The 12,589-nt window shown below is 42.0% G+C and overlaps 1 protein-coding gene across 1 annotated transcript in view; it reads left to right on the plus strand.

The window, feature by feature from the left end:
• Positions 1-255: 255 nt before the first annotated feature.
• The window catches only part of PTPN14 (protein tyrosine phosphatase non-receptor type 14), a 125,112-nt gene continuing 112,778 nt past the window's right edge, over positions 256-12,589 (plus strand). Inside the window, exon 1 of the mRNA XM_069800146.1 lies at positions 256-515. The gene's annotated coding sequence lies outside the window, so the exon portion shown is untranslated. The remainder of the gene's footprint in view (positions 516-12,589) is intronic.

Consider the following 12,589-nt stretch of genomic DNA (forward strand, 5'->3'; position numbering starts at 1 on the left):
GACGTCTCCGGGCCCCGCGGCCGCAGCGGCCGCCCCACATTCCTGGCATTCCTGGGCCGTGACTCCCCGCGCCGCCCCGGCCCCAGCCCCAGCCCGGCCCCGGCCCCGCCGCCTCCGGCTCGCCCGCCCGCCGGCCCCGCTCGCCCCCGCGGGACACCAGTCCCCTCCCTCCCGCCCTGCCTCCCTCCCTCTCTCCCTCCCTCCCTCCCTCCTTCCCGCACCCCGCGGGCGGCAGCAGGAGCTCAGGGTGCCCCGGCCCCCCGCGCCGCCGCCGCCGCCGGCCCCAGCTCCCGGCCGCCCCGCCGAAGTTCCCCGCGGTGGCCGGGCCGGGGCGGCGGGAGCGGGTCTCCCTCCCCACCGCCCCCGGGGAGCGGCCCGCAGCGCTCCCCGCCCGCTCCGGGTCCCGCCGGCAGCCGCCGCCACCGCCGCCGCCTTGCGGGCCGGGACAGCCGCCTCCCGCGGGAGCGCACAAAGCCGGAGCCGCCGCGCTGCCCGGGCGGCCGCCGCGCCAGCAGGTAAGGAGCCGCCGCCGAGTTCGCTCAAGTTTGGGCTCGGGCGCGTCCCCGCGCCTGTCGGCCACCCGCGCTGACTTTGAACAGTCCCGCTGAGTTGTGCCTTTTCCTCGGCGTGCGCGACAGGCGATATTTGCGTAAGGCTCGTTACGCGCCGCAGTGTGCAGCTGCGGCTCAGCGGCGCGTACGCGGCTGTTTGTAAATCACGAAAATAGCTGAGCTTGGGTTACAAATGCCAGTCGGTGACCTGCGATAAACAAGCCTCGGACGGTCCGTCCAGCCTCTGAATTTAATCTGCTAGACGCCCAGATAACGTGGCATTTGTAGAATCAAGGGCTATTTGTAAAGAGCTAGGGACGGGCAGGGCTCTCCGCTGGGCTGCTCGTATTTACACGGCGGCGTGCCCCTCGCTGTCCCCCCCCGCCCGGGGGCTCACCTTGTTCTTTGTTAGTTAACGTCGAGCCCAAACTGGCCGTTCGTCCTCGGCCAATATGGAACGCGAGCTGTGCAGAAAAGATCGCAGCGAGGCAGGGAAGAATGACATCTGCTCCCATTTGTGATGTGGCGAAGTCAATGAATTTTTAAGATCTCAAACTAGCTCTCTCTATTGGAGTCTATCTGGGACAAGCGTCACATAATGTATGTGTGGTGTGTGGATATAGTGTGTGCCGGAGCTTTCCTATCGAGAGCGTTTTATCTCTGATTTGCATAAAATAATCGTAGGCTTCCATTATAAGCGGCTCTTCAGCTGTTTGTAACTTTAACGAGGTGGGAGCAAACAGTGACCGGTGAAGGCTTGGGTTCAATATGTTGTTGCTTAAAAAGTTTTCTGGGATTTTTGGCACGTAGCCTGCAACCAGAGCTGAAAGAAAGACTTCTACCAGAAGCCAGTTCTTTTTTCTTTAAACTCTATGCAGATAATCGCTACTGGGTTTGGTTATTCTGAAAGCACTGTTATGTGCTGAAGCTCTTTGGAGTTTGGAAAAATAGACATATAAAATGGCTCCCCCCAAATCGCAAGTCACCACCTGCCAACCTCCATATTATGCGAGAAGGTAGTCAGGTCTTTTGGGGGAGAGATGTGAGGGGAGGCAGGCCCAGCAGGGACTGCTCTCTGGTTATCCGGCTGAGGATGTCCTATCAAATATGAGTGACAAAATACAGATTATACAGCTTTTGCTCTTGCCCTCCGGGGGGTCTGTAGCTGACATCTAGTACTTGTTACAGGGTGTAAAGTAAAGCGTGTGTTAATATTATAGTAATGCAAATAAGCTTTAGGCCCTGTCCTGTTACTGGCAGTACTTTCTTGAACTTTTTTTGGTTTCTTTAGGAGGCTGTGCCAGAGTTGCTTACAGGCAGAGGGCACTTTTGTGTACCTAATGGGTCACGATACAAAAGTTGGGAGCTTTGCAAACTTACGGTTTGAAGCACGGCCCATCAGCTAAAAGATAGTCCCCAAAATCTGTGGCAGAGCTTGTGGCCATCAGTTCTGCCACTGCATTTGTGCGTGAGAAGCTTGAAAGCGTGACTGGCTCGATCAGCGACCTCAGAGAATCTAGTGGTGCGGATCAAGGCCAGAGCGAGGACTGATCTCTGTACTCAGCAAATTGAGCTTTTGCATGTACATTATACTTACAGTTTTAAAAGTGTCTTTTAAATGTTTCTGTAATAGTAGCAGAAATAGCTTTGGTGCAGTATTGTTTGTGAGGGTTAATTAGCAACCAATGTTAATAGTAATGACTGACTTTTCTCTTGGTCATTCTTGTCCCGCAGAAGCCTGTGAGTCAGTTATCGTAACTTAAGTATAGAATGGCTTTCTGTGAAATACATCTGCTTTTGTACACTTCGCGAATTGTCTTGGCCGCCAATGGCTCGTCCAATCTTGGAGAAAGTACTTAATATAAAAAAAAAAGTTGTCTACATACTTCTGGTAACTCTATGGTTTCCTTTTTCTATGTTTGTTTTACACCACGACAGCCAAAGGGGCTGCTCTTCATTCTGTTTCTCTTCCTATCCAGTGAGGCTGTGTTTGATTAAATGTTACTTAAGTAGCTCATTTTAATCTGGATTTAAGTTTAGCATAGATATATGCACTGTGAAAAGTGTACTTGAACTCCAGCTCCTCAGCTGGAAGCAAGTCCTTCTCTGATGCAAGGCTCAGTCAGCTGAGGGGGTTTTATAAACTGCTGGTAGTATCCAAAGGTAAAAAGTTTTCAGCAGGCAGCGCTGCTCAGTAGCGTATGGGTCCTAGTCCTGCAAAGACCCACCCGTGTGCTTAAATTCACGTTCATGAATAGGGCTTTTGAAACCATGGAATTTCTTTTATATACATAATAATAAACATGTATACAAGTCTTTGCAGGAGCCAGGCTATAATACTTAGTATGCAATATATTTGTGCGTGTGTGTCCAGCTCAATTACAAGAAGATTTCAATAAAGGCTTAATTTTTATGCTGAGCAGATGCCATAAAAGTGTTTTTATGTCCAGGTCCATCGTGAAGTGCAGCGTGCCTTGGCCTATTGTACTTTGTGGAGTTCCACTGGAACAGCTCCCGATCTGTGAAAACAAACCATTACCCTGTAGGTGTTCCTCCTGTGAGGAGTATGCCTGTGCACAAGATTCTCTGAAATTTTATGTGAAAAGGCCTGGTTCCATTTTTTAAATCTACTGGTTCTCTACTCAGAGATTCTGTGAAAGCTGCTGATGCCACCTCGTAGATTAATTTTTATTTTTTAATATATATTTTTTTAAAACGAAGACTAGATCCTAAAGGAACTGAGGTAGACCCGAGCTGAAGTCCAAGATCATGATAAAAGTATGATTTTGGTTCCACCGTCTAACCCCATCCTGCTGTGCCTAGTGCAGGAGACCTCAAAACGCGGTGGGCCCTTGTAGCTTCCTCGGATTGTGTTGGATCCGATCCGTGTCCAGACTGAGTGTAGCCTGTCCTACACAGGTGCCCTTCTGCTGCTTAAGGCCGCCTGGTTTGCTGTGCACTTGGAGCTGAAGAGGTGGTCTATGAGGAGACATCTCACACGCTCTGAAGGAAGAGGGCTCCTCACAAATGTGGGAATAGCCCCGGGAGCGGGAACGGCGGTCCATGACTCTTCCCCTTTCCTCTTTCCTCTGGGCTGTAGCAGGGAGTGAGGAGAACTCTGGAGTGTGAAAGCATCAATGAGTCTGAATGTCCAAGTGTCCAAAAGCTGACATTTAGGTGCTTTATCAGGTTATGGGGCTTTTGTTGACTTGGTCTTCATCTCTTTTGTGCAGTAGTGTGATTTGGAGGCAGTAACGCTGCATCTTTATTTTTGGGTTGTGTGCATGGTTGGGATGGTTATTTTCTTTTTTTCTGTTTCTTGATGGTATTTGGCTTGACTGTCTGGTCTTTGGGGATAGTTTTGTTTTGTTGGGTTTTTTTTTTTTTACTGTAAAGCTACCTGACAAAATGGAGCTTATGATTGAAACGTCTGGATATTGGATCCTGCTGAAAATTTTTAAGCTAAAAGATATAACAAGGTACAGCTTATCTTAAATATATGAGGAATCAAAATTGTTATTGATGTTATTTTTTAGATGAAAATCAGATTTGGCTTTCCTTGTTAAATGTGTGCATACTATCCTTTTCTTCTGCTTGCATCTCTTCTGTTTAAATAAACCTTTAGGTAATTTTAATTTAATCTGTTTATTCACAGTTGGTGCTCTGGTAGGCAAGAAATCTTAGTATTGGTTTTACTGATTTCTTTAAGATAGCACAGCTGAGCTGTTTTTCTTTTGAATTAATGAGAATGATTTTCACTAGCTAAATCTGTTGGTTTTTACTTGTTAATGTATAATGGAATGCATTTTTAAAGCAACCTTGCTGAAGTCAAGGATGACTTAATGTGAAGGTTTGAAGGATTAGGAGCATTTTAATTTCATTGTCTTCAACTTCCAATGTCTATGCATAATATAATGAAATTTGGCCCAATTTTAGTGAATTGGCAAGATTAGATTGTGGTCAAATAAAGGTAATGTAACTATGCAAATGCAATGCCGTGCCGTCTGAACGATGTTGATTGGTATTTTTGGCTTTAGATGCAGAGGAAAGTAAAGAAGGCTTTAAGATTGCTCTTTAAAGTGTTTCTCAAGGTCAGCAAATGAATGCTAAAAGTGCCATCTGGAATTAAGGACACAAGACTGTGATGCAGCATAAAGCATGTAAAAGGAATGTGCATATTGGTTTTAAAATATATTTCTCCCTTATCGTTGCTGCACTAATAAGTAGTTGTACATATTATAGCCACCTATACATGAGCAACTTCTGAAAATACCTAAGGGACTATAAACTTAGCACTGATTAAGCATAAATGTAGGTAGAAGGATTTCTAACCAAAGGATTTTTCTGGAGAGAGTCAGGTCTGTGACATGTTGGATGGGTGATGGCGTGGGAAGAAGAGAACACCGACCTACAGCCTGATGTCCTGTACACGTTGTGACAGTCTTGCGTTTGGCTCACGTGAAGAGTTCAGATACCGAGCTTTGCTTAGAACCAAGCAAGTCTTTTGGAAACTGCAACTCTCCTTTCTAGTTTGCAAAGAGTGTATGTACTTTTTCTTATGACTAAGAATACTTTCTTTTTTGTCAGTAACAATGTAAACCTTAAATTACCATGTGATGTAGAAACAACTCTGAAAAAAGGGTGGTGAACATGTATGTTGGTGATCTAATAAACTGGATGAATGATGGTGTGCCAAAACTTGCTAATGATGCAAAAGTATTTGGATTAGGCAAGGTTGAAGAAGACTGAGAAATTGTAAAGGGAATCCAAGAAAGCTGGGTAAAAGGGAAACATAGCAGATGATGTTGATAAATTCAAGAATATGCACGTTGGAATAATCAAGTTACTCGTTCATGCTACTGGATTGTAAATTAACTATATTTATTAAGGTGGGGAGGAAGATTTCAACAATGTTTTATTTGAACTTGTGCACCTCCTTAATACTTAGCGTTGGGCAAAAAAAAATTGCCACAGTCATTGTGCAATGCTGTGTTAATAACACAAAGGACATTATTAAACTGGTGCTCAAATTCACCTGGAATAATCAATTTGTGATCTCCTATCAAAGAATAGAGATTGGAAGATATTCATATGAAGTTGAACTGCAAATATTAGTGTAGCTTTGTTTCAGGGAGGTCAATTAGAGGAGGTAGGCTATATATGTGCAAAATAATGTTTGGCCATTAATAAATAATAATTCCATTACCCTTTGATACAATGAATAGTTATAGGGAGTAGTTTGAAAGACAATGTATACAATACCCCTAAACCACCATTTTTTTAAAAATACAAGTAATTGTAATACTTACCACCGAAGGAAAGCATATAAACCAAGAGCCTGGTGGGATGAAAAAGTGAACTATTCCTAGAGACGGGAGGAACAGTAACAGCTACAGCCGAAGGGATGTTAACTGTGATGCTCTAGGGCGTAAATCAACAGTATCTGACGGGGGTTAAGAAACTTACCTTAGGACAGATCATGTGATGAGTGTCTGCTGTGACATTTCATATGTTTTCTTCTGGAGGACATAGGGTAAGCTGCTGTTAGAAACAGGATATCGGGCTGATTATTTGACCCACTATAGCAATTTAATTTCTGCGTTGTACTGTGAATGATGGTGGCTTTAATTAAATCTTAATGCAGGTGGAATTGAAAGATTTATTTTTTTACGTATGTTCAAGCTTCATAGAAAGTGTATGTTGGACTTTAACTCTTTAACACAATAAATTTTGATGTTTTAATTTATTGAGGCGTGCTCTGCTGTGGCCTGGGCTGGTGTAGAGAAGAAAAGAAATGATAGTTAGGCTTCATTTAAAAGGCTGTTAGCATTGGTAACTATTATTAATTGATTTGGTTATGACGATCAATGATTTCTAGTATAAGTTTTAACGGACAAGGAATATTTTGTAATTTGCGTAGTTAATACAAACCTTTTTGAATTCTGTAACAGAATTATAGTGGTGTGTCTGACTGACAAATATGTGGCCCAGTTTCTGGAGGTAACTAGATCTTCTGTAACTTAGAGGGTCTTTCAGAGAAAATATTGACAAAGCAATAGTGTACCAACACCATGGAATTCTTGCACATCTATAGACTGTAAACGTTAATCTGTTGCAGAAGAGAAAAAGGGGAAAAAAATTTATTTAGTAGCAGGCACTGTGACTGATCTAATAATAATCAACACCTCATGCTAATAGATTGGTGTATGTAGGGTATAACACAGTTAAGCTTTGTGTGTAGAAGTTTCAGAAAACTATACTATAACCCAAAGTATAAAAAGCAAAGTCTTTTGTAACTTCGAGGTGCTCTGACCAACCAGAATGAGCTGTCTTACAGGCTGCCAGGCAGCTATCCACAAAATAAAATGTGGACTGATTTTCTGACTTCCCTGTTGAAAAGGCTGAAGCTATTTTGAAGGTAGCCTTGCACTGCTTTTCTGAACTCAGAAAATGAGGTTAATGGGAAGGGCTGCATTTGTGAAGATGCGTAAGAGTAATGCCCTCTTTTGGGACTCCATCCTTTGAATATTGGGCTCGTTGAAAGCATAGCTACCTGAAGAACACTGAGTAGGGCCTTAGCCCAGAAGTTGTCTGTGTAGGAGAAGTGCGAGGTTACCAGTAGTTGTTTTAACTTGTGTTTGTGCAATTCTTTCTTGTTTTTACAACTGAGAAAATAGTTTGCATTCCTCGGGTTTTTTAGATTAGCTCTTATCATGGAACTCCCTCTTTTGAGAGGAGGCATTCCCTACCTTGTAGATAAAATGCCTTTAGCTTTTTATTGATGATGATAATTAAGCTAGGTTTTTGGACAAGCCTGGGCAAAATCAGGCAACTTTGCCAATCAGAGATTCAACTAATAGAAGTCAGATCCCATTTTTGATGTCTACCGCTACATGCCATTTTCATTTCAACCCCTTCTCTCAGCACTTTAATTTGTTCTTTCAATGCAAAACTGTATCCTGTTGGTAGTGGAAACCCTGCATTTTCTAAGCATGTGATATGCAGGGCTTATCTCAGGTGCTTTAAAAGCAAGACAAAGCGTGACGGAATTTCTACGCAAAAGTTTGTGCCTGTTGTTTACCAGGACAGAGGGAGAGGAGAGTGGCCTAATCCACCCTGTGCTGAGGTGGAGTAAAACTTCTGATGCTTTCAGTGGGAGCAGCCTTGAAAGTCCTACCCCAAATACAGAAAAGAGAGATTTCTGAGAAAATCTGACTTTTCCCTTAAGAGCTCTCTGAAATGCTCAATGTGAACAGACCTGCCTTAGGAGGAAGAACCCTGATGAGCTTTGGGGCGATGGAAATTTATTCCAAAGGTCCTGGAAAACAGGCATCTGAATTGATTGTTATTTTTCTTTTTCTTTTTTTTTTTTTTTTTCTTGGTTGGCATACTTTAAGAGCTACTGAGTAGGATTGGTGTCTATTTACATTCTTCACAGTGTGGTGAAGATTCAGTCCGTTTAGGAAAATGCTTTGGTCAGCTTACCAAATAAAGAAGTTGGCTGTTAACTTAAGGAGATTGCTGATGCAGTCTTTTGCTGGTAGACAGAAATATTGACAGAGATTGAGAGCTCTGGTAGGTTCAGAACTGGAGGGTGGACAGGGCATGTTTCTGCTTGTGAATAGAACTACTCATGTAGACATATTTGAGTAAAGGTCCTGTGATTCCTTGCACCTTTGCCAAGACTGTGTTGTGGGAATCTGAGAGAGCAGAGGAAGCTAAATCACAGTATTGATACTTACATGCTGCTGCTTCCCACTTCGTTGTGGTCCTTTCCAAGAACAGAGAAAGGCAATGACAGGGTTTTCTTGCACATTTTCTTCCATGTGTCCATGTTCCTCTTGGTAGCTTGGTGCCCCAAAATGCATGTGTTTATAGTTGGAAATCTTGTTCATAAAACAGAACTAAAATGTTGCAGAAGAGCATTATTGAGGTGGGTTAGCATTTAACAGCCAAATACTAAGTATGTTTGTTGCTAGTAATTTCACTTCCAGTTTTTTTTTTTATTTATTAATTTTCTTTCTGACAAGCAGGAAATAAAAGCTGTCATTTAAAGATGAAAGTTATTTTTGCTCATTATATATTTTATGGCCTTTGGTATGCAGTTCAATGTTTCATACTACTTAATGTTATGTAGCAAAAAAATGTTTAGATAAATACAATGCTGTATATGGAGAGTTAGATTTCATTTAATAATTAATGTTTTTAAATTCCTTTGTGTTGTAGAATGTGCTGGGAGCTTTACAAATAGCAAAAGACATAATATGTGTCTTGAATTACAATCTAAGGAAGAGGAGAAGAAATGGTTTAGAGCAATAGGCAAATGGTGTGTTGGGGAGAGCTGGCATGTATCTGAGGATTTTCGTTTCTTTGGTCATTGCCTGCCCTCCTCTGTCACTGGTTCATTTCTCAGAAGTTTTTCTGGTGTCTGTATTTAATTGGTAAATTGTCATAAACACGTGCATTTAAATATGCTGTTGTGGTTTAACCCCAGCCAGCAACTAAGCACCATGCAGCCTCTCAGTCTCAGTTAGTTCCCGAGCAGTGATCTCCTCCCCTCCCCCAGCCAACTCCCCCCAGTTTATATACTGGACATGATGTCACACAGTATGGAATACCCCTTTGTCCAGTTTGGGTCAGCTGCCCTGGCTGTGTCCTGTGCCAACTTCTTGTGCCCCTCCAGCCTTCTTGCTGGCTGGGCATGAGAAGCTGAAGAATCCTTGACTTAGTCTAAACACTACTGAGCAACAACTGAAAACATCAGTGTGTTATCAACATTCTTCTCATACTAAATCCAAAACATAAAGCTATACCAGCTACTAGAAGGAAAATTAACCCTATCCCAGCTGAAACCAGGACATATGCAAATGCAGGAAGACACATTTCCTGCAACTTTACAGTTCAGTAATTAAGAGACGGTTGTTTTGGAAGGGAATCACTGATACTACCTGAGGATCTGACCTGATGAAGTGATGAGCGTTTCCCTGGAGGTGGAATGGAGGGAGGCACATTCAAGGAGAATACAGCAATTTAGATTATTAGATCTTGTCTACTTGCTATATGTTAGTTTTGCTCTAGCTGTTCTTGTTCTTTGTTGCTGGCGTAGTAACGTAAAACAGCTGCTCACAGAACAGCTCTGAGCTTTTGTAGTATATCTACATTTGGATGTAACTCTTCACTGCTGAAAGAGTAAATGATTAATGTGGGTAGGATATGCTTCCAAAAAACATTAAACCTTGCCTAATGATGGCCTGGTTGTTTCTTCTGATGTCAGATTTGTTTATCCAGAGACACTGATACATTCTTACAGTTTTCCTAGAACCTGACTTAGGTATGAAGATTGTCACCCATGCACTAATTAATCTGCCAAAACATCTGACAAGGGGTGGGTACACATGGGAGACAATTATTCATTTTGTTCTCTTAGTCAGTAATGTCAACTTCTGTTGATGTTACAAAAGTAGGAAAAAAACCTTATATATTTTCAGCTTGCATTACAATAGGACTTTGTTAACATATAGCTTAACTTTCGTGTTAGCTTTATGTGTTCAGTGGCCTTGACAAGTACCACTAACTCTGCATACAGCTGTGAAATTTTGCACTTCCACCCCCCCCCCCCGCCCCAGACCAGTACACTGAAATAGTCATGAGTGGCAGGACTGTAAGCTTGCAATAATACAGTAACTTCCGTGCAAGTAAATCTGTTAAATGAGTGGGGTATTCGGCTAACTTCAGAAACCACTGTCTGCTGTTAAATACCACGTAATTTTGCTTTCTCTGTTCTCCTTAGTAATGTGGATTTATAATGTAATTTAATTTATTTTTTACTTGGGATGGAATCGGAGCAAATGCATTTCTCAGTCTCTTCGTGTTGTGTGTTGCAATCAAGCAGAGCAACAGAGGATATGACAATGACAGGGAAGGATATCCTCAATTATTCCGATATTTTCTTAGGATGAAAAAACAGACTTGTGCATGTTTATCTTAAAAAGGCTTTTTGCCAGAGCCTGAGAGAGCTGTGGCTGCAGTTTGGAAAGCAGAACGTATTAGTTTTGTTGAGTGCCTTTTACAAAAGTTAAAATACAGGAATTAATATAAAATAACATTTAAAACTTACATATTGAAAAAGACCCTTTGGTAATACAGTGAATAAAATAATTTTATAAGATTAAGGCAGAATCTAGTTTGTTTATCAGGAAAAACTTCCTGATAATGAGCTCTATGATTTATTGTATTAATCTCTCAGGAATAGTAGCTCTGTTGTGGGGTCCATGTTAAGATAATACTAGACAGTCCACTAGAGCATTCAGTGAAGGGTCTAAGTCTCTGTCAGAAAGATGGACAAGGTTCTGGCTTTGTAATCAGATAGGTCTCTTTCTTCATTGTGGCTTGAAATAATAACATTTTTTTTTTAAGTTAAAAACATGTGATATTAGTTCCAGTAATTGTTACTTTTCCGCAGCTCTATTAAGGATGATGAGCTGGGTTACTGAACTTGGGAAGAAGTCAGTGTTTTTTTCCTTTTTTTTTTTTTTTTTTTTTCTTCGGCATTTAATGCGCATTTTTTAGCATAGAATCAGGTAAAACAGTAGTATAAAACCAATCTGGAGATCTTTACTGCCAAAACTATTTACTTAGAATGTTTTGGGGCCTTCAGGAACAAAGTGATCTCATTTGCAGTTTTTCATACCTTTGTACCTATACTTTGATATGCGCTTCATTTGCTTTATCCTGAGGCATTTGACAGGCCATATCTTCATTCATCCATATATATTCCTGCCCGGGCTATAGCTGTCTTGAGGTGTGATGTTCAAGCTAGTTTCGCGCTTGCTATGCTGGGTGCTTTGTACGCCAGTTTTCGTACGCCAGGTTTCATCAGACATCGTTAGACCTGCTCTCCACAACATGCTTTAAGCAAGGTGCTAAATTCATCTGATGGAGAACCAGTGTGGATGGGAACTGCTTGTGTGATGACTTAAGTGTAGATTTCCTCCACTGCTGCCTCGGTGACGTTATTTCACTGGCATGTGGGGCGATCTTTGTGTACAGGGGTCAAACCTGAAAGAATTTGATCAGTGTAGCAAACGGATAGTGCTGGGTATCAAGTGCTAACTGCGGCGGAAGGGACTGCACCAAACAGTGCAGAATCTGTTCGGGGTGGTGTTGTCAGTGTGGGGTGCTTTATTAAGTCTTTATGCAGCGAGTCCTCCACCTGTTAGGAAAAGAGATTGAGGAGAGCTTGAAATGGGGTTTGTTGTTTTGTTTCGGGTTTTTTTAAGACATAACGTGTATCTCATCCCCATAATGGTAAAGAAATATAGGAAAGGCAAATGAAGTTTATAAAATATCGAAGGTATGTGGCTTAAGAGTAGTTCTGTCAACTGATAAAAAACATTAATCTGCAGTCTCCCAAACGTGATGTGCTTTATGTATGATTGCATCTTGCGTGGCCTATCACCACAACCGTTGTGGCATTTGGCATTGGAAAAGTGATGTCTAGACGTGGCTGTAAGCTTTACCTCTGCAGTTTACATCTCTTAGGAGTTAGAAATGTGTCATGCAATGAAAAGTTCTCTTTTTATTTAGGAGACTTTGAAATACTGAATCAATTACAGTATTTTATTGCGGTGTTTGTCTGTATGTGCCTTTAAAGACTATGTGTCAAATCTTTTGTATATTTTCAGTGATTTGTATACTTTCATCTCTTCTTGACTTAAGAATACGGCAATGAATGGTGGCTCTGGTGATCCGGTGGAAGTGTAAGCAAAAGACGTTATCGAGTGTGTGGAAGCAGTTCGTGTACTGAGTTTGTTTAAACACGGATGCATTCGCTCATGAACAGCAAGAACTTTGCAAGGACAATCTGCGAGGTCAGAGGAAATTAAAAACAAAAGAATGCCTGTTTGCCACGTCTGGTAAGACTGAGCACTGCTTACTCTATCCTTGTCCTGCTAGGATCACGATGATAACTGTGTCTTACATCCTCTGACCAAGCAGACTATAAGGCATAGGTAATTGAGACTTTGTTAGGTTAAATT

This window comes from Haliaeetus albicilla, chromosome 13 (genome assembly GCF_947461875.1).
Source record: "Haliaeetus albicilla chromosome 13, bHalAlb1.1, whole genome shotgun sequence".
In the NCBI taxonomy this organism is placed as follows: Eukaryota; Metazoa; Chordata; class Aves; order Accipitriformes; family Accipitridae; genus Haliaeetus; species Haliaeetus albicilla.